General features: G+C 41.7%; 1 long non-coding RNA gene across 1 annotated transcript in view; it reads right to left on the reverse strand.

Annotated features, from left to right (window-relative positions):
- Positions 1-17,866: 17,866 nt before the first annotated feature.
- Positions 17,867-18,733, reverse strand: part of LOC125485176 — a 22,683-nt gene continuing 21,816 nt past the window's right edge. Inside the window, exon 3 of the long non-coding RNA XR_007263926.1 lies at positions 17,867-18,025. This is a non-coding gene — a long non-coding RNA (uncharacterized LOC125485176). The remainder of the gene's footprint in view (positions 18,026-18,733) is intronic.

An 18,733-nucleotide genomic window follows, 5' to 3' on the forward strand; every position in this document is an offset into this window, starting at 1 on the left:
ATTGGTTGAGAGGTAAATATTTGCCAGGATACAGGCGAGAACTCACTTGTTCATCTTTATAATATCATACGTGAATCTAATTTTGGAAATGTCTTTCAGTGCCGCTGGGTCAAAAACCTGGAACTCCCTCCCTAATGGCATTGTGGGTATACTTGCATTGCATGGTCTGCAATGGTTCAGAAGACTCCAGGGTAATTAAGAATGGACAATAAATACTGGCCTAACCAGCAAACCTCACCTCCCAAGATCAGTTTTTTTAATGTTGATTCATGGAATGTGGACATTTACTGCCCATCCCTAATTGCCCTAACCATGTTGCTGTGGATCTGAAGTCACATAAAGGCCAAATGAGGTAGGGATGCCGGTGTCCATCCTTAAAGGACATTAGTGAACCAGATGAGTTTTTACGACAATTGTCTGTGGTCATCGTTAGATTCTTAATTCCAAATTATTATTGAATTCAAATTCCACCATCTAACATGGCAGGATTCAAACCCAGCATCCCCATAATATAACCTGAGTCTCTCAGTTAGTAGTCTAATCCCAGTAAGCCATCACCCACCCAAAAAAATCATCTTATAATTTACAGCCTCTTGCACCATATTAGACGAATGGTGTATCAAGTTGAAAGTTGCACAGGTCCAGAAATTTTGCTTTGCGTCAGAACTTATCGGGCCAAAGCCACTCATGGGAAAATGATCCCACTGACATGCTTGTGTATTTCTAAATGGGCAGTTTCCAATGCTGGCTGCTGCTGAAGCCTTCTTGGTACACCTCAATGCAACATTGTGGAAGTAGAGTCACACCATTCCCCATCCTCCTATAATGCCAAAGGACATAGGGTCACCTTTTCAAGGGCAGCAGCAGACTGCATGGCGATTTAAACTGAAAGATAAGTTTTTAATGCAACTTCATACAGTAATTGTCAGTGATAATGTGTTCATTTCTTTTAAATATTTAATGACATTGTTGTTTTAACAATTCAAAGCGCAATTCTTTTTTCTTACTTTGCATTCGTTTGATGCTTGGTGAGTGTGGGTGAGTGACATTCAGTAACACCCATGTAGGTTGTCATCTGGGTCCAGTTGCCAACAGGAAGTATGGCAGGGTGGTAAGTGGGTGAGGCACCAGGTTGGGTTGACTGCTCATGTCGTTTTGATACAGGGGATTGGTAGTTGGTTTGTTTGTGTCAGGTTGGCAGGGAATTGGATTGGGCAGGAGATGAGGGTATTAGAGGTCAGGTTTCGGCTGGCTGGGGTTGGAGATGTCAGTTTTCTGGTTACCTCTGAGTTAGAGCATGTTTTAATCCCTCTAATCAGGCAAGTGAGTTGGAACTCTCCATAATAGTTTTCAAAGTGTTCCAGATCCTGGGCCATTGCCCATTAGAAGTTTATACTTCCAAGGAAATTCCGCGCAAGTCAGCTGCATTAAAAAGTTTGCTTGGTCCCAGCTTGCATCTTAGTCTGCACTGTTGCAACAATTATCTTTAGCTACATAGGCTTTTCATAATTAAGTGGCATGAGGAGGCCAGCCTTTCCTTGAGGTTTCGTGTGATTTCAGATCTTGACCACCCCAGTCCAACACCAGCACTTCCACATCTTAGTCACAGGAGACAGAGGGTAGCAGTGGAAGGATGCTTTTCGGAATGGAGGGCTGTGACAAGTGGTGTTCCACAGGGATTAGTGCTAGGTCCTCTGTTGTTTGTGATCTATATAAATGATTTGGAGGAAAACGTAGCTGTTCTAATTAGCAAGTTTGTGAATGATACAAAGATTGGTGGAGTTGCAGATAGTGAAGAGGATTGTCAGAGGATACAGCAGGATATAGATCAGTTGGAGGCATGGGCAGAAAAATGGCAGATGGGACTTAATCCAGATGGATGTGAGGTGATGCATTTTGGAAGGTCATGTACACATGGAAATTATACAGTGAATGGAAGAAACCTTCGAAGTATTGATATGCAGAGGAATCTGGGTGTGCAGGTCCACAGATCACTGAAGGTGGCACCACAGGTAGATAAGGTAGTAAAAAAGGCTTATGGCATGTTTGCCTTCATTGGAAGGGGCATTGAATATAAGGATAGACAAGTTACGCTGCAGCTTCATAGAACTTTAGTTAGGCCACACTTGGAATATTGCATACAGTTCTGGTCACCACACTACATTGAGGATGTGGATGCTTTGGAGAGGCCACAGAAAAGGTTTACCAGGATGTTGCCTGGTTTGGGGGATTTTAGCTATGGAGTAAGGTTTGATAGATTGGGTTTGTCTTCACTAGAACACAGGAGGTTGATGGGTGACCTAATAGAAGCTTATAAGATTGTGAATGGCATGGATAGTGTGGAAAGTAATTTTTTTGTGGAAAGGCTTTTTTTCCCAGAGTGGAGGGGTCAATTACTAGGGGACACAGGTTCAAGGTGTGAGGGAGAAAGTTTAAAAGAGATGTGCGAGGGAAGTTTTTCACTCAAAGGGTGGTGAGTGCCTGGAATGCGTTGCCAGAGGAGGTGGTGGAAGCAGACACAATAGCAGCATTCAAAAAGCACCTGGACAAATCAATGAATAGGTAGGGGATAGAGGGATATGGATCCTGTAAGTGAAGACAGTTTTAGTATGGAAGGGCAAAATATGGTGGTGCAGCCTTGGAGGGCAAAAGGGCCTGTTCCTGCAATGTATTGTTCTTTGTTCTTTATAGAAACTGAAAGAACTGTGGATGCTAGAAATCAGAAACAAAAATAGAAATTGCTGGAAAAGCTCAGCAGGGTCTGGCAGTATATGTGGAGAGAAATGAGTGTTCATGTTTCGGGTCCAGTGACCCTTCCTCAGAACTGAGTTCGGAGAGTTCTGACGAAGAATGTTAACTCCCTACTTTTTATACTACATTCCCTTTGAAATAAAGGCCAACATTCCATTTGTCTCCTCTATTACCAGCTGAACATACCTAATTGAGGAAAGGATATAAATGCATTTGAGGCAGTTCAGAGAAGATTCATTGATTTACAGCACAGAAGACAGATTATCTTATGAGGAAAGGCTGGCCAGCCTCAGCCTGTAACAATTAGAGTTTAGAAGGATAAGGGGTGATCTTATTGAAACATAAGATCCTGGGGGTCTTGATAGGATGGATACTCAATGGATATGTTCCTTTGTTGGACAGACTAGAATGACAAGACACTGTTTAAAAATCAGGGGTCTTCCAGTGAGGTGAAGAGCAGTTCTGAGGAAGGGTCACTGGACCTGAAATGTTAACTCTGATTTCTCTCCACAGATACTGCCAGACCCTGCTGAGCTTTTCCAGCAATTTCTGTTTTTGTTTGTGTTTTATGGAGATGAGGAGGGTTTCTTTTCTATCAGACGTTTATCTGTCTTTGGTATTCTCTTCCCCGGGGAACAGTGGAGGCAAAATCATGAATACTCACAAGGCAGATGTGCATAGTTCCGAACTAACAAGAGTCATATGTAATTGGAGGTAGGTGGGAATATGAAGGTAAAGTCACGATTGGATCAGTTATGATCAAATGACAGACCAGACTCAAAGGTTTGAATGGCCTGCCCATGCTCCTATTTGTATGTCATTCTGAACTGAAATACTTTCCATTCCAAACACTTCTAAAATACTTCTCGCAAACATGATAAGACTTCACTCCACCCAAAAATAGTTATCCATGAGTTACAGGGTTAACCCACCCAACTGTTCAACATCACCTAACCACGAAAAGCATAGCTCACTTGGAGCATGTAGGATCTGGTTACAATTGGGTTGGAAAATGAAAGCAGCTGTAGGCTGTTCAAGTGGGTATGAGTCATTTAACAGGCAGCAACATAGATGTGGTCCCATTGGGCAATAGTCTCAGTGGGTTATTAAATGCATATTCGTATGAAAAGTAGAGGGAACGGCACTTTGTGCCCAGGTGGCAGTGACAGGGATGAGCAGAAGACAGGTATGTTAATGGCACTGTCTATTATTGTTAACTTTTAAACTTTCTATTTTGATTGCACTTTGCTGTTATTTCATTAACCTTTCTCGCATGTAAATAACTGCTAATGATTTTGGCCTTGTCTTTCTCTCTCTTTCTATCCTACTTCCTTGCTTCACCTATTTTCCGTGTTTAATGTGTTGTTTCTCTGTCCTTTCTCCTGTCTCCAGCAATCTGCCTCAATACTTTGCTCCTTTTACCCTTTCAATCTGAATGCTTGGTGGTTTGCTGCACCAACATGTTGGCTCAGTTTAATGTGAGCATCAATTTATGCTTTTGAAAAGCGAACTGTCAGTTCCACGAAGTTCACCTGACTCCCCGTGTCATTCTCTGAATGCCCCTACTCGACTGCAACTCTTTGTTGCAACTGAGGAGACCTTCCGTCGAGATGACAGAAAATGACAGATAACCTACGGGTATTTTAATTGACATTTTGTAAATATCTTATTTGAAGCCAAAACCATTTTTCTTTCCTCCTCTTATAACAAAAAGGAACTAAATTAATCAAACGAATATTCTGGCAGCTAATTGAAGTTCTGTACATCTTTTATTGGAAACACATCAGTTTTGTCTGAGTTTATTTGACACTAAGGGGTTTGCCAACCTAGGGATCTTGTCATCAGAGACAAAAAATTGTGAAGGTGTGAGGTGCATATTCAGGGATGATCGCAGGACTGCATTTCCAGTATTTGTATGTCCTCCATAATTGTTTTGACTTGTAGATGATTTTTACACAGTTTATATTATTTTTTAAATGCTCAGTCAATGTATAATAAACCACACGACTTGCAGGGTAAGGCTATAAGCAGTGATGACACAACTTGTACTCATTCTTATTCAATGCAGAGGAGAAGGATTTTCAATGCACCAAAAGTGAAACAATTTTTTTTTAAGTCAAGGAAAAGAGCTTGGACTATTGGCCCAGGATTCTTGCAAGTAGAGTATAGTGGGTAACTGTAGTTAGGAATTGAAAGTATAAGTAAGAAGTATAAATTGACGTGCCGTCGATTCATCGTGGCTTTGAATCAACTGACAGTTGCGCAGTTAGCTGAAAAGGCTGGTAATTCCCAGAATTCAGCACTCTTGACAGTTAAAGAAATTGCCAGCCCAGTGAAATTTTGTGGAAATGTTTTACTAGTTTTGCAATCATCATTTAGTTTTGGGTCACCAGCTCTTTTGAAAATTCAGATACCGCAAAATAGATACAGATGAGGCATTTAAGCTGTGACAGTTGGAAGAAGCTCAGATCTTGTGGTGCAGTTGCTATTGTCCTTGCTACTGAGTTAGAAGCTCCAGGTTTGGGTCACACTGCAGGACTTGATGGCCAAGGAAGGTGCGCTCATAACACTGTCAAACAGGGTTGAGCATAAATTTGTAAGTCATGCCAATGTAAGGTGGTAAGAGAAGGAGAGAGTCCTGGTCAACAGTGTCATGGAAAGAATGATGGATCCTTGACCATGACTGTGCACAGCTCCTGACAACAACTTGCATGTATAAATATATGCTGTGTCAGCAGCTCTGAAGTTTTGGGGAAGCCAGTTGGCTAGACAATCGGTATGAATCAGATTGATGCCGCCAGCACTGAGCGCAATCTACATTCTGCCTGGTGTGAATTCGGGAAATGCCTACTTACCCAATCTCTGCTGGAGATCACAGCCCTATGGTTTAAGCCTACCTTCAAGCAGACAACTCCAGACAAAGATATTTGAATGCAGCAACATATTTTGAATTCATGTGCTGGTGTTATCTTATTTACATATCATTTTATCAGTTTCCCTCTTAAAGGTAATTTTATCTTGTATTTTCTTTCTGTGCTGGTGCTAGTTCCTTTCATACTGGCCTCATACAAGGGCAGTGCCATCAAACTAAATGTTCCAAATTATTTAGAGTTAGCATTGGGAAGACCTTTTTCAACCAAAGCTGTATCTTTGACATATTGGTGGACTTGCAAGCTCACCTCCGTGTTCCTTCAGCTAATTAAAACCTGCATATCTAAAACCAGCAGCACCCGCATATAATGGTGTGCAAGATAAGGTTGTTTACATCATTTCCTTTTACAGTTGCATAGATCAAGTTTTTCCAGTTAATCAAGCTTGAGGTGAGGATATGTGTAAAACTGGACGTGGATCATTTAAGACAAAAAAAAGTAGACTAAAATTCTAGACCAGAGGAACGGAAGTACCTTGATCAGATGGGTCAATGGGCCGAGGATTGGCAGATGGAACAAAAACAAAGTTGCCGGAAAAGCTCAGCAGGTATGGCAGCATCTGTGAAGAAAAAATCAGAGTTAATGTTTCGGGTCCGGTGACCCTTCCTCAGATGGAGTTTAACTTAGATAAATGTGAGGTGCTTCATTTTGATAAGGCAAATTAGGGCAGGACTTATATACTTAATGGTAAAGCCCTGGGGAGTGTTGCTGAACAACCTTGAACCTGCACTTCATAGTTCCTTGAAGGTGGAGTCACAGGTAGATGGGATAGTGAAGATGGTATTTGGTTAGCTTGCTTTTATTGGTCAGATAATTGAGTATAGGGGTTGGGAGGTCAGGTTGTGGCTAGACAGGAGATTGGTTAGGCCACTGTTGGAATAATGTGTGCAATTCTGGTCATCTCTGTTCTTGGAAGGATGTTGGTTCAGAAAAGATTTACAAGAATGCTGCCAGGGTTGGAGGGTTTGAGCTATAGGGAGAGGCTGAATAGACTGGGGCTATTTTCCCTGGAGCATCGGAGTCTGGGGGCTGGCCTTCTAGAGGTTTATAAAATCATGAGGGACGTGGATAGGGGTAAATAGACATGGTCTTTTCCCTGGGGTGGGGGAGTCCAAAATTAGACAGCATAGGTTTAAGGTGAGAAGGGAAAGATTTGAAAGGGACCTAAGGGGCAACTTGTTCACACAGAAGGAGGTGCGTGTATGGAATGAGCTGCCAGAGCCTGGTACAATTACAACATTTAAAAGGCATATGGAGGCATATATGAATAGGAAGGGGTTAGAGGGATATAAGCTAAATGCTGCAAATAGGACTAGATGTATTTAGGATATCTGTTTGGCCTGGATGAGTTGGACTAAAGGGTCTGTTTCTGTACTGTATATTTCTATGACTCTATGAGGGGTATGGATAGGGTGAATAGCCAAACGTCTTTTCCCAGGGTAGGGACTGTCTGTGTGGAGTTTGCACATTTTCCCCGTGCATGCGTGAGTTTCCTCTGGGTGCTCCAGTTTCCTCCCACAGTCCAAAGATGTGCAGACTAGGTGGATTGGCCATGCTAAATTGCCCACAGTGTTCAGGGATGTGTAGATTAGGTGGATTACAGGGGGATGGGTCTGGGTGGGATGCTCTGAGGGTCAGTGTGGATTTTGTTGAGCTGAAGGGCCTGTTTCCACACTGTAGGGATTCTTTGAAAAAAATTACAGGGGATAGGTATAAGGTGAGAGGGAAAGATTTAAAAAGGGACCTGAGGGGCAACTTTTTCACGCAGAGGATGGTGCAGGTATAGACCGAGCTACCAGAGGAGGTGGTGGAGGCGGGTATAATTACAACATTTAAAAGAAGCATCTGGATGGGTGCATGAATAGGAAAGGTTTAAAGGAATATGGGCCAAACACTGGCAAATGTCATAAGATCAGTTTAGGATATGTGGTTGCCATGGAGGAGTTGAACCAAAGGGTCTGTTTCTACACTGTACTCTATGACTCTCGTTGATCTTTTGCTCTCTTCCTGCCTTTCTGTAGAAAGACTGACCTTGTGTAGATGGACTGCAAGGCAATAGATGACCTACTTAGCTCAATAGGAACAGCCTGCATGCTGGGTTACCCCCAAGAATCATGGAAAAAGAGTTTGCAATGCATAGAACAGAATACCAATTGGAGATTAAAGTGCACTCAGGGGACCCCTGCAATATCCTGCTTGGAGTGCATTAACTGTTGAGCAGTCATCTATTCTCTCTTAGCCTACACTTTCCTGACCACTTCCTGTGACATAGTGTTGGCTGCCCTCCTGTTGTAACATGCTGTCCATGAAAATCCCATCTTGCAGACGCACCGCAGTGATTTCAGCTACCATTCCAGCTCTAAAACCTGTGGTTTGAGCTGCTGCAGCTGAGAACACTCCCTGCAATTGTGCTTATCCAGGAAACAGGAAGCATTCTAAAGTTCCCATATGGAGCAGATGTGCATTCCACAGAATAGAAATGTCTTGCCATGCCTCCAGTTATAAGCTTACTCCGGAGTAAGTAGTGGCCGAGTGGTATTATCACTAGTCCATTAATCCAGACACAAAAGTAATGTGCTGACAAGCTGGGCTTGAATCCTGCCACAGCAGATGGTGGAAATTTGAATTCAATAAATACCTAGAATTAAGAGTCTAATAATGACCATGAATCCATTACTGATTGTTGGGGAAAGCCCATCTGGTTCACTCATGTCATTTAGAGAAGGAAACTGCCATTCTTACCTGACCTGGTCTGCACGTGATTCCAGACCAACAGCAATGTATTCACTCTGGTTAACTGCCCTCTGGACAATTAGGGATGGACAATAAATGCCCTAGCTAGTGACACCCACATACCACGAATGAAAAAAAAATCTTAAGAGAAATAAAGACTTAAAACAAATTTACCATCTACTCACCAAACAGTTTCTCCTCTTGTGCAAAATCACTTTAGCTGTTTCTGCCTCTCTTGCTGATGTTTGTCCCCTTGTTCCTTCAATTCTTATATTAATTTGATCAAAAGCTAAAAATACTGAGCACAAGCCAACAGCTGACATCCAAAATTGGAGCAAGAATTAAGGCAGGCAACTGCAAGCTTAGCATCATACCTCCAGACGAAGCAATTGCATAATCTGCACTTGGTTTTCTCTGGAGATCATTGTGAGCAGCAGCTAGAGTATAGTGAATTAGAAGAGGCACACATAAGCAACACTATTACCTGGAAGGGGTAACTGAAACTTTAGGCAGCGAGATGGAGGGAGATCAAAGGATAGATGTTCCATCAATTGATCCTGCAAGCATGGGGAGGGGAGGCAGGAACGGAAGAGATCAGATTTGTAGAGCAAGAACAGGCTGAAACAAGAGGTCCTTAATCTCCCACTGTTACAGGAAAATCCAGTCTGTCACTAAATTATCTTAACTCCAAAGTACTATAAGGGAAAAAGAAATAGGAGCAAGAGTGGCAACCATATAACCACTGTCGATTGTTGTAAAAACCCATCAGGTCCACGAATATCCTTCAGGGAATAAAACTGCTTTCCTTACCTGGTCTGGCCTGCATGTGACTCCAGAGCTACAGCATTGTGGTTGACTCTTTTAACTCCCCTCTGCGCAATTAGGGATGGTCAATAAATGCTGACCGCTAGCCAATGGCACCCTCACTCCATGAATGTTTAAAAAATCTGCATATTCACTGTACCTGCATGTTAACTTTCTGCATACATCACATGTTCCTATCATGTACGCAACCATTCAAATAAGCTCACATACTCATGTTTTTTGTGTAAGAAACTGTGTAAAGGTATAAAATATCTCTGTCCTCAAAGGCAGAGCTTATGTCTTTGAACCATAAAATGTTTGTATTTTTATAGCATAAGTTTTCAATTTTGAATAGCTCGGGATGATGCACGTAGTGGGGATTATTGGACTATTCCCCAAAAAAGGTGTCTAACAAGGTGGTAACTTGGTTTTTATCCATTCATTATAGGTATTGATTATCTTGGCTACGATCAAACACTCTGAAGGACCGAAGGTGAAAGCAATAGCTGCTACACTGACCTGTGCATGGGTAGCACAAACGGAACCCCAAAAGTAGCTGTGAACCAAGAATCAGCTGCTCTTGCGTTCCGTTACTGCTAGCTGTAGACTCTCTGCTGGAACCACTCTCAGCTTAGTGACACATTGAGGTATGGGATCCATGGACACTGGGTCAGTGGGTGAACCTACAAGGGCTCGGCCACAATATGTTTAAAGTCAAAAGTTGTTGAGAATCAGTATTGTTATTATTTGTGCAGTGTTGAAATGTTAATCTCGTATAACTTCCCTAATTTCTGAAGCCCTAATGCTAAAATCACATGAATCAACATTATCACCAAACTTTTAAATGTTCGCTCCTGCCTATCATTATCCAAAGAATTTCTCAGCTCTACATTCCTACCTACCCTTGATAATGTCTGACTTCATTGTCAGTCAAGAATCTAGCTACCTTAAAAATATTCAATGACCATTCTGCAAGGAAGAGAGTTCCAAAGATTCATGATGCTCAGGGAATAAGATATCCTCCTCATCTTCATCTTCTCCATTTCACTCCTTATCTATATATGTGTCCCTGGTTCTAGACCTCTTACAAGAGGCAATGTCCTCAGCAATATGCATCCCCGCACCCCCCTTTTTCCTCTCAGGATCTCAAATGTCTCAATACTCTTTTAATACAACAGTGACTGCATTTGAAAAGTATTGCACTTGCTGGAGAGCACTTTTGGGCATCCTGATGTTGTTTAAAAACTGATATAGAATTTAAATTTCTTTTTGTTTCTTTCTGAAATGTGTTGGATGTTTTTGGAATGTGAAAGGTTAACACTAGTCCTTTTTCTTTCCAGTAAACTATTTTTTTAAAAAGGCTAAATTGCAAGAACGAGAGGTTTTTACTCCTTCCTTGAGTCTCTTAAACTTGTCTGCTGTTAAGGTGCAAACTTTCATCTTCTCCAGTGTCTCCATGTAGCTTAGCCCTCATACCTGGAACCATCGTAATGTGGAAGATGTTTACTGTCTCTTGAATATCTTACATGAGAGTTAATATATAATTCTTCTTTTATAACCAGAGTTTAATTATTTTGGCCAGCTACTTTTAGACGTCTCTGATACATTCCAGTCCAGTCAGAAATGTCACTTGTGACTTTTTAGGTTGGTCTTTAGCCTTAAGGAATAATCTTCAATTTAGTCTCATACAGACATACCAACAAGGAACAAGAGTAGGCCACAGGGCCCTTCCAGCCTACTCTGCCATTCAATAAAATCATGGCTAATCTGATTTCACATATTCAATTCCACATATATACATATCCGCGACAATTTTTCATCCCCCTGGTCATCAAGAATTTATCTAGCTCTGCCTTAAAATATTTAAAGATTCTGCATCCACTGCCTTTTGAGGAAGGGAATTCCAAAGACTTACAGGCCTCTGAGACAAAATTGTTTCCTCCTCTGTCTTAAATTGGCAAGCCCTTGTTTTAAACTATGACCCCTACCTCTAGATTTTCCCACAAGATGAAACATCCTCTTTATAGCCACCCAGTCAAGTCCCCTCAGGATCTTGTGTGAGCCTGTATGTTTCAATTAAGTCATTTCTGGCTTTTCTAAACTCCAGAGGATGCAGGCCTAGCCTGCCTGGTTTTTATCATAAGGCAAACAGCTCATTCCAGGTACTAGTTTAGTAAATCTTCTCTGAACTGCTGCCGATGTATTAACATTTTTCCATAAGAACAGTGACACTGTACTCCAGATGTAGTCTCATCAATGCCCTGTAAAACTGAAGCATAACTTCCCTACTCTTATGTTCAATTCCCCTCCCAATTAAATGTAGCATTCTATTAGCTTTCCTGATTACTTGCTGTACCTACATACTGACCTTCTGCAATTCATGCACCAGGACAACAAGAGCTCTCAGAGCTCTGCAAACTCTCACCGCTTAGATAATATGCTTTATTTTCATTTTTTCCGTCAAAATGGACAATTTCATATTTTTCCATATTGTACTCCATTTGCCAGAACTTTGTCCATTCACTTTTATATTCCATTTGTGGGATGTGGGCATTGCTGGCTGGACCAGCATTTATTGCCCATCCCCAGTTGCCTTTGAGAAGGTAGAGGTTAGCTGCCACCTTGAACCACTGCAGTCTACCTGCTGTGGGTTAACCCAAAATGCCCTTAGGGAGAGAATTTCAGGATATTGACTCAGCAACATGAAGGAATGGTGAGATATTTCCAAGTCACAATGGTGCGTGGCTTGGAGGGGAACATGATGGTGGTGGTGTTCCCATGTATCTGCTGCCCTTGTCCTCCTAGATGGAGGTTAACCTATCCATATCCTTTTGTAGGCTCATCATGTCCTCTTCGCAACTCATTTTCCAACCTTTCTTACTTGTCATCAGGAAATGTAGCTGCATAAATTCAATCTCTTCATTCCAAAGTATTTATATAAACTGTAAAGAATGGAGGTTCCAGCACCAACCCTTGTGGCACATGACTCGTGACATCCTACCAGCCTGAAAAAGACCCACTTATACTATTAACAGGCCAATCATCTATCCATGCCAATATGTTACCCCAAACACCATATGCATTTATTTTCCAAGATATCCTTTGATGTCACACTTTATCAAATGACTTCTGGGAATCTCCATTTGTTACTCTTTATCTACAACATGCGTTACTTCTTCAAAGGACTCTAATAAATTAGTGTTTATCCTTTGACAAAACTATATTCAGTACTTTGAGTAAAAAAGTTTTCAAACAGATTTTACATTGTCAAAACAGGGAGAGTGGAAAACACAGACCATAACGGAGCTTTTCCAGCCAATGGTCATGTGTTCCCAATGAAATTTCCCTTGGCTTTTCCATAAAGTGAGCACAGTTGTGGCCTTTACCATTGCTGAATGCTCACAACCCATAGCTTGCCATTGTCTTGTCATTAAAGTGGACCAGACATATACACACAGTGGCTATAACAGCAGGTCAGAGGCTAGGAATTCTGCTGCATGTCACTCACCTCCCTACATCTCAAAGCCTGCCCATCTTCTATAAGGCAGAAGTCAGTGGAATATTTTCCATTTGCCTGGATGAGTTGCAGGTCCAATAACATTGAGGAAGCTCAACACCACAAAGCAATCCATCTATAACCTCTCTCTATCTATCACTCCCTCCATCAACAATGCGCAATGGCAGCAGTGCATATCCTCTATAAGATACACTGCACCAGTCACCAAGGCTCCTTGGACAGCACATTCCACATCCACAACCTCCACTACCTGGATGGCATAGGCAGCAAATGCTTTGGAGTACCAGCACATGCGAATTCCACTCAGAGCCACACACCAATCCTGACATGAAAGAGTATCATTGTTCCTTTCACTGTTACTGGGTCCAAATCCAGAAACTCTCTCATTAACAGCACTGTGGGTGCACTTAACCCCATGGATTCCAGCAGTTCAAGGTGGTGGCTCACCACCAATTTCTTAAGGACAATTGAATGGGCCATAACCGCTGGCCCAACCAGGGACACCTGCATCCTGTAATGAACAAAGAACAAAGAAAATTACAGCACAGAAACAGGCCCTTCAGCCCTCCAAGCCTGCGCCGATCCAGATCCTCTATCTAAACCTGTTGCCTATTTTCCAAAGCTCTGTATCCCTCTGCTCCCTGCCCATTCATGTATCTGTCTAGATACATCTTAAATGACACTATCATGCCCCCTCCACTGGCAACGCGTTCCAGGCACCCAACACCCTCTGCATAAAGATCCAGGCACCCACCACCCTCTGCATAAAGAATAGTAATGAATAGTAGTGAATAATAAATAAGGAAGAATGTACACATTGAGTTGTTTCTGTGTGGTCGATATGGTGTTTATGTTCAACATGAGCCTTCATTCACTCTTTTCATTGAACCCAATCAACTTAACACTTTTGTCCTTCATGTACTTACCTAGATTAAGAAGATAAAGCATCGACTAGAACCCATTCCAATGGTAACATAAGTCAACTGTGGACCAATATTACATAGAACCTGCAGTTCAGAAACAGGTTACTTTGGAGAGACTTAAATCGGATGGCCTATTGGTATTATCACTCGACTGTTAATCCAAAGATTCGGGCAATGTTCTAGGGACCTGGGTTCAAATCTGCCATGGCACATGGTGGAATTTGAATTCAATAAAAATCTGGAATTAAGAGTCTAATGTCGACCATGAAGGGAAGAAAAACCACCAAGTTCAATAGTGCCCTTTAGGGAAGGAAACTACCCATTGTTACCTAGTCTGGACTACATGCGACTCTAGACCCACAGCACTGTGGTTGACTTTTAACTGTCCTCTGGGATGGGCAATATATGTTGGCCTAGCCAGCAATGCCCTCATTCTGTGAATGAATTTTAAGAAAAAATCTGGGTTGAAACTAGCTGTGAGCCAGGGCAGTCTCTAAAGGTTGACTGGACTAAAATGGAACAGGGAAGTACAAAAGTATATGACCACAATAACTAAATCTGGTTTGTTTGCAAATTATATAATTCTGCAACTCATGTAAAATAATATATCAAAGCATTGGAGACAGTGTGCCTCTCTCATACGACAGTGAGGATTGCAGTTATGTGGAAGCATTGACGAAGATGAAGATTTCCTCCTTCAAGCAGAGCAGATTCTTAGACTTGCTGGAGGTGTTTCAAATCACTACTGTTTTAAGTGGAGAAAATACAGAGAGAACACTTCTAATGGTTCAAGAGTTAATAAGCAGAAGTCACAAAAGCTGGTTGGCAAAAAGCCTGGGAGCAACACGAGGATAAAACTTATTTATACAATGACTGACTAGGATTTGGAGTACATTGCCTCAGAGGATGCTGGGAATAAGTTCAATTGTAGCTTTCAAAAGGAAATTGATTAACATTTGATGGAGAATAATCATGCGCCAATACGAGGAAAGATCCAGAGAGTTAAGTAGATGAATTGCTCTTCAAAAGACCTGGTATGGATTCTGTGGCTTCCTTCTGTTCTGTAGTATTCAAGGATTCTATGTAAAGTAAAATTAGCACCCAGATCAGGCAAACATGCAAGTGGTTTCTGTTGCAATCTCCTACAAGGAATGCAATTAACTTCACTCCCATTCTCACTGACTTGTCGGGATAGTATTTAGCCCCAGGAACTAGCCCACATTATCAACTTAATCTCATGTTTGCTTCTTTGAAATTCCTTTACAAATCTACTCCAAAACCTTAGATTCCTTTCCTCAATCAAGGTCCTACATACCCAAAATGACAAATCAACTGCTTCATGGAACTTTTCCAACTAATGGTCATGCATTCCTTGGCAATTCCTCTTGTTCTTCCAGAAAATTGGAACTCCTCTAATACAAATATATATCTCTTGAATGTACAGCACCACATTGGCACAGACCTAATGGGCTAAATTGCCTATGTATGTGCTCCAAAGGCCTCTTCCCATCATGCTGTTCCTATCATTTAACTTTACTGCCATAACCTTCTGTTTCTTTCTCCCTTGTGTAGTTATCTAGCTTCCTCTTTAAATGCCATTTTCCCAATGTACTAATGGGTTCTCAATTCTAACTATTCTCTGGTCAAAGGAATTTCTCTTGAATTTGTTATTGGGTTTATTTATGAATGTTAAATTTGATAACCCCTATCTAATGATTCAATGATCTGAAACATCTGAAACAGATCACCCTCTTAATATTCTATGCTTAAAGAAATACAAGCCTAGTTTCTATAAAACCTGTCCTTCTATTTTAGCCCTTTATGCCCATGACCTCCAACACCACCTTCAGTCCTCTTCCCATTGGCAGGTCTGACCTAGAGCATCACAATCTCCACCAGAGCTCAGGCAAGTTGGCAAGTTCTGAAAAAAAAACCCAAATGGAACATCGATCAAACCCCACGCTGTTCACTCTAATCTGACTCACATCACCAATCAGTTTGAGCTGACGTGGTAATCGCAAAACACTATTTACATACATGTTGTAACCTGGAGCTATGGATTGTGCTGATAGAGCTCCAATGTTCTCTCCATCACATGGCTGACCGGAATGTCTCCCACTCTCACTGCTGTTGGGAGTGCGTTGGAAGGATTTACGAGTCCATGCACAATCTGTTTGGTCACATTATGAATGCATTTTCCTTGGCTGTCAAATCCCAGACTGAGTCTTTATCCTAGAGCCTCTGCATCAGAGGTAGGGATTTTTGCAGATGCCATCCTCGGGTGTGATGAAGGGCAGAATTGCACCAGTTCAATCAAGTGCTAGCTAAGTGATTTCCCAGCAGGTGAAATGAAGTGGTTATTTTGATGTCATTTTTCTCACACCTAGCAGCACACAGACATCCCTTCTCCAGTGTGAATCAGGCTGGTGTTTCAAAAGACAGAATAATTGTGTGAAATTACTGACTCGGTTTGAGCAGCTGAATGGCCTGTCTCCAATGTGAATGTGCTGATATCTTTCCATGTCTTTTGGGGCTTTTAAATTCTTCTTGCAGCCAATTGAGCACACTCATGCTAAATTTGCTGCACTTTTTAAAAGCACAGTTCCATTCACATTAAGCATTTATTTGAAACTAGGAAGAGGAGTAGGCCATTCAGCCCATCAGTCTTGCCCCTCCATTCAATACATCATGGATGATTCTTCAGCACTTCGATGCCCTTTACTCACCCCATCCTCATAACTCTGAATGCCTCTGGTAATCAGAATCTATCAATGTCCACCTTAAACACTCTCAAAGACTTAACCTCACAGTTCTTTGTGATAGAGATTTCCAAAGGTTCGCAACATTCTGAGAAAATAATTTGTCATCTTGGACCTAAATGATATCCCACTTATTTTTAAGCTTAGTTCTGGACTCCCTTTACAAATTTTGTAGGTTTCTTCTTCATTCTTCAAAATGCTACAGAATTCAGGCCCAGTTTGCGCAATCCCTCTTTATACGACTGTCATGTCATCCTGAGAACAACTCTGGTGAACTTTCATTGCACTCCCTCTCTGGCAATAATAGCCTTCCAAAGGAAAGAAGACCAAAACTGCACACAATACTCCAGGTGCGAAACAACGAAGCTCCAATACAATTGAAGCAAGACTTCACTACTCCTGTACTCAAATCCTCTTGTAATACAGGCTAACATTTCATTAGCAGCCTTCCTAACAAGTTGTTGCATCTACATATTACCTTCAGTGCATCTAGAGGTCACTTTGTGCACCCACATTTTCCAACTTCTTGAATATGATCTGGGTACTAGAAATATTTACCTATATCTGAATTAGACACTAGGTTTGAGAGGATGAACCAAGGTTTGTTTTGGGTGTGGTGCAATTCTCCTGACATCCCAGGGTTGGGAAACAGATCAGCCAGGTGTTTCTATTCCTGATAACTATCCAGTTTCACTGTTATACATGGCTGCTTGTGAAAAAGATCCCACTGAGGTGCTTAACATATAAAACAGCCTTTTAGTTTTCTGAAAGCAATGTCCAAATCAAATTGCCAGAGATTTCCTGTGGGGTGACAGATATTTAGCCACAGTATGTTTTATAGATGTGGTTTAACAAGAAGATAAATCCCATTTCTGTAGGGGTGAAGTCACTATCCCTAAACCATACTGACCAAGAAAAACACCAACAATGTGCATTTGTATGCACAAAGACATCCCAGGGAGCTGCACAGGAGCATTATCAAAAAAATGACAGACCAAGCCACATAAAGAGATATTAAGACAGATGCCTTCAAGCTTGGTCAAAGATGTAGGTTTTAAGGAGTGCCATAAAGGATAAGACAGGGCACAGCAAAGTGGTTTCGGGAGAAAAATTTGTACTTTCAGACTCTGCTAGCTAAAGGCTCTGCCAACAGTGTTATAAAAACAGGTAAACAGGCCAGAATTAGAACAGTGCAGCTATCTCAGAGGATGGTGGAGCTGGAGGAGATTACAGAGTTGGAAGGAAGAGATCATGGAGGTACTTGAAAATGAGGGTGAGAATGATAAAGTTGAGAGGTTATCAGAACACAAGTCAGTGAAACTCAGTGAACACAACGGTCATGGGCAAATTGGGAATGGGCAGATTTCTAGATGATATGCAATCACCAGTCACTACAGTTTATTAGATCTCAAAGGCAGTAAAAATGTATGAGTGTCCAGCCTACCAGTAAGTTAGAAAATGGAACACTAGCTGCTCCTGACAGGCACACAAACCTTACTTGGAAGGCAGGTATTGGCAGGTAGAGTGGGCCCTTCAATATCCTCAATTCTAGGACTCCCTCATTTCAAAATCCACAGGTGACTCCAGCAAAGTGGTCTGTTGTACATGCTGGGGAAGGAGCAGAGGGATGAAGGGATCAGCTCATCAGCAGTGACACAGACCGCACAATGACAACGTATCAACACGTTTTACTTACAGGGTAGCGGGAGTCCTCTGGAATGACATGATCACTCCTGGTTAAGCCTAAATAAATATTTACCGGGAAACTTGTGTCAGCCAAGAGAGCCCCCACTAAGTCTTCTGTGGTTTCCGAGAACACAACGTGGAATTACCATCAGTTACATGGCCACAAGAGAGAAACCAGCTCCTTCACGTACCAGATTATGTGACATATTCTGATTCTAGTCAGTCTGTTATCAGGAGAAACTTTCCCCTATAGGTTTCTTTGAAAGCACCTCTCTTCATTTTGTACAAGAAAAAAAACTTTTGCCATTAGCTTATGGTGCAAGGACTAAGGGGATAGAGATCTGAAGTTTTGGGCAAGCACTGCAGGGCCAAGGAATAGAAATGGAGAATGAGACTGATTGGATGGTTCTATGGAGAGCCAACACGGACTTGATGCACCAAATGTCCTCCTGAACTGTAATGACTTAATGATCTTGGAATAAAGGCTCAATGTGAAAGTGCACTCGGCGACCACAATTTAATCATTTTGTTAGCTGCAAAGCACTTTGATGTTCTCAGATCAGGAGCGACACTAAATAAATGTGAGACAACAAGGTGCAGGGCTGGATGAACACAGCAGGCCAAGCAGCA

Source organism: Rhincodon typus, chromosome 16, assembly GCF_021869965.1.
Source record: "Rhincodon typus isolate 14 chromosome 16, sRhiTyp1.1, whole genome shotgun sequence".
NCBI lineage: Eukaryota > Metazoa > Chordata > Chondrichthyes > Orectolobiformes > Rhincodontidae > Rhincodon > Rhincodon typus.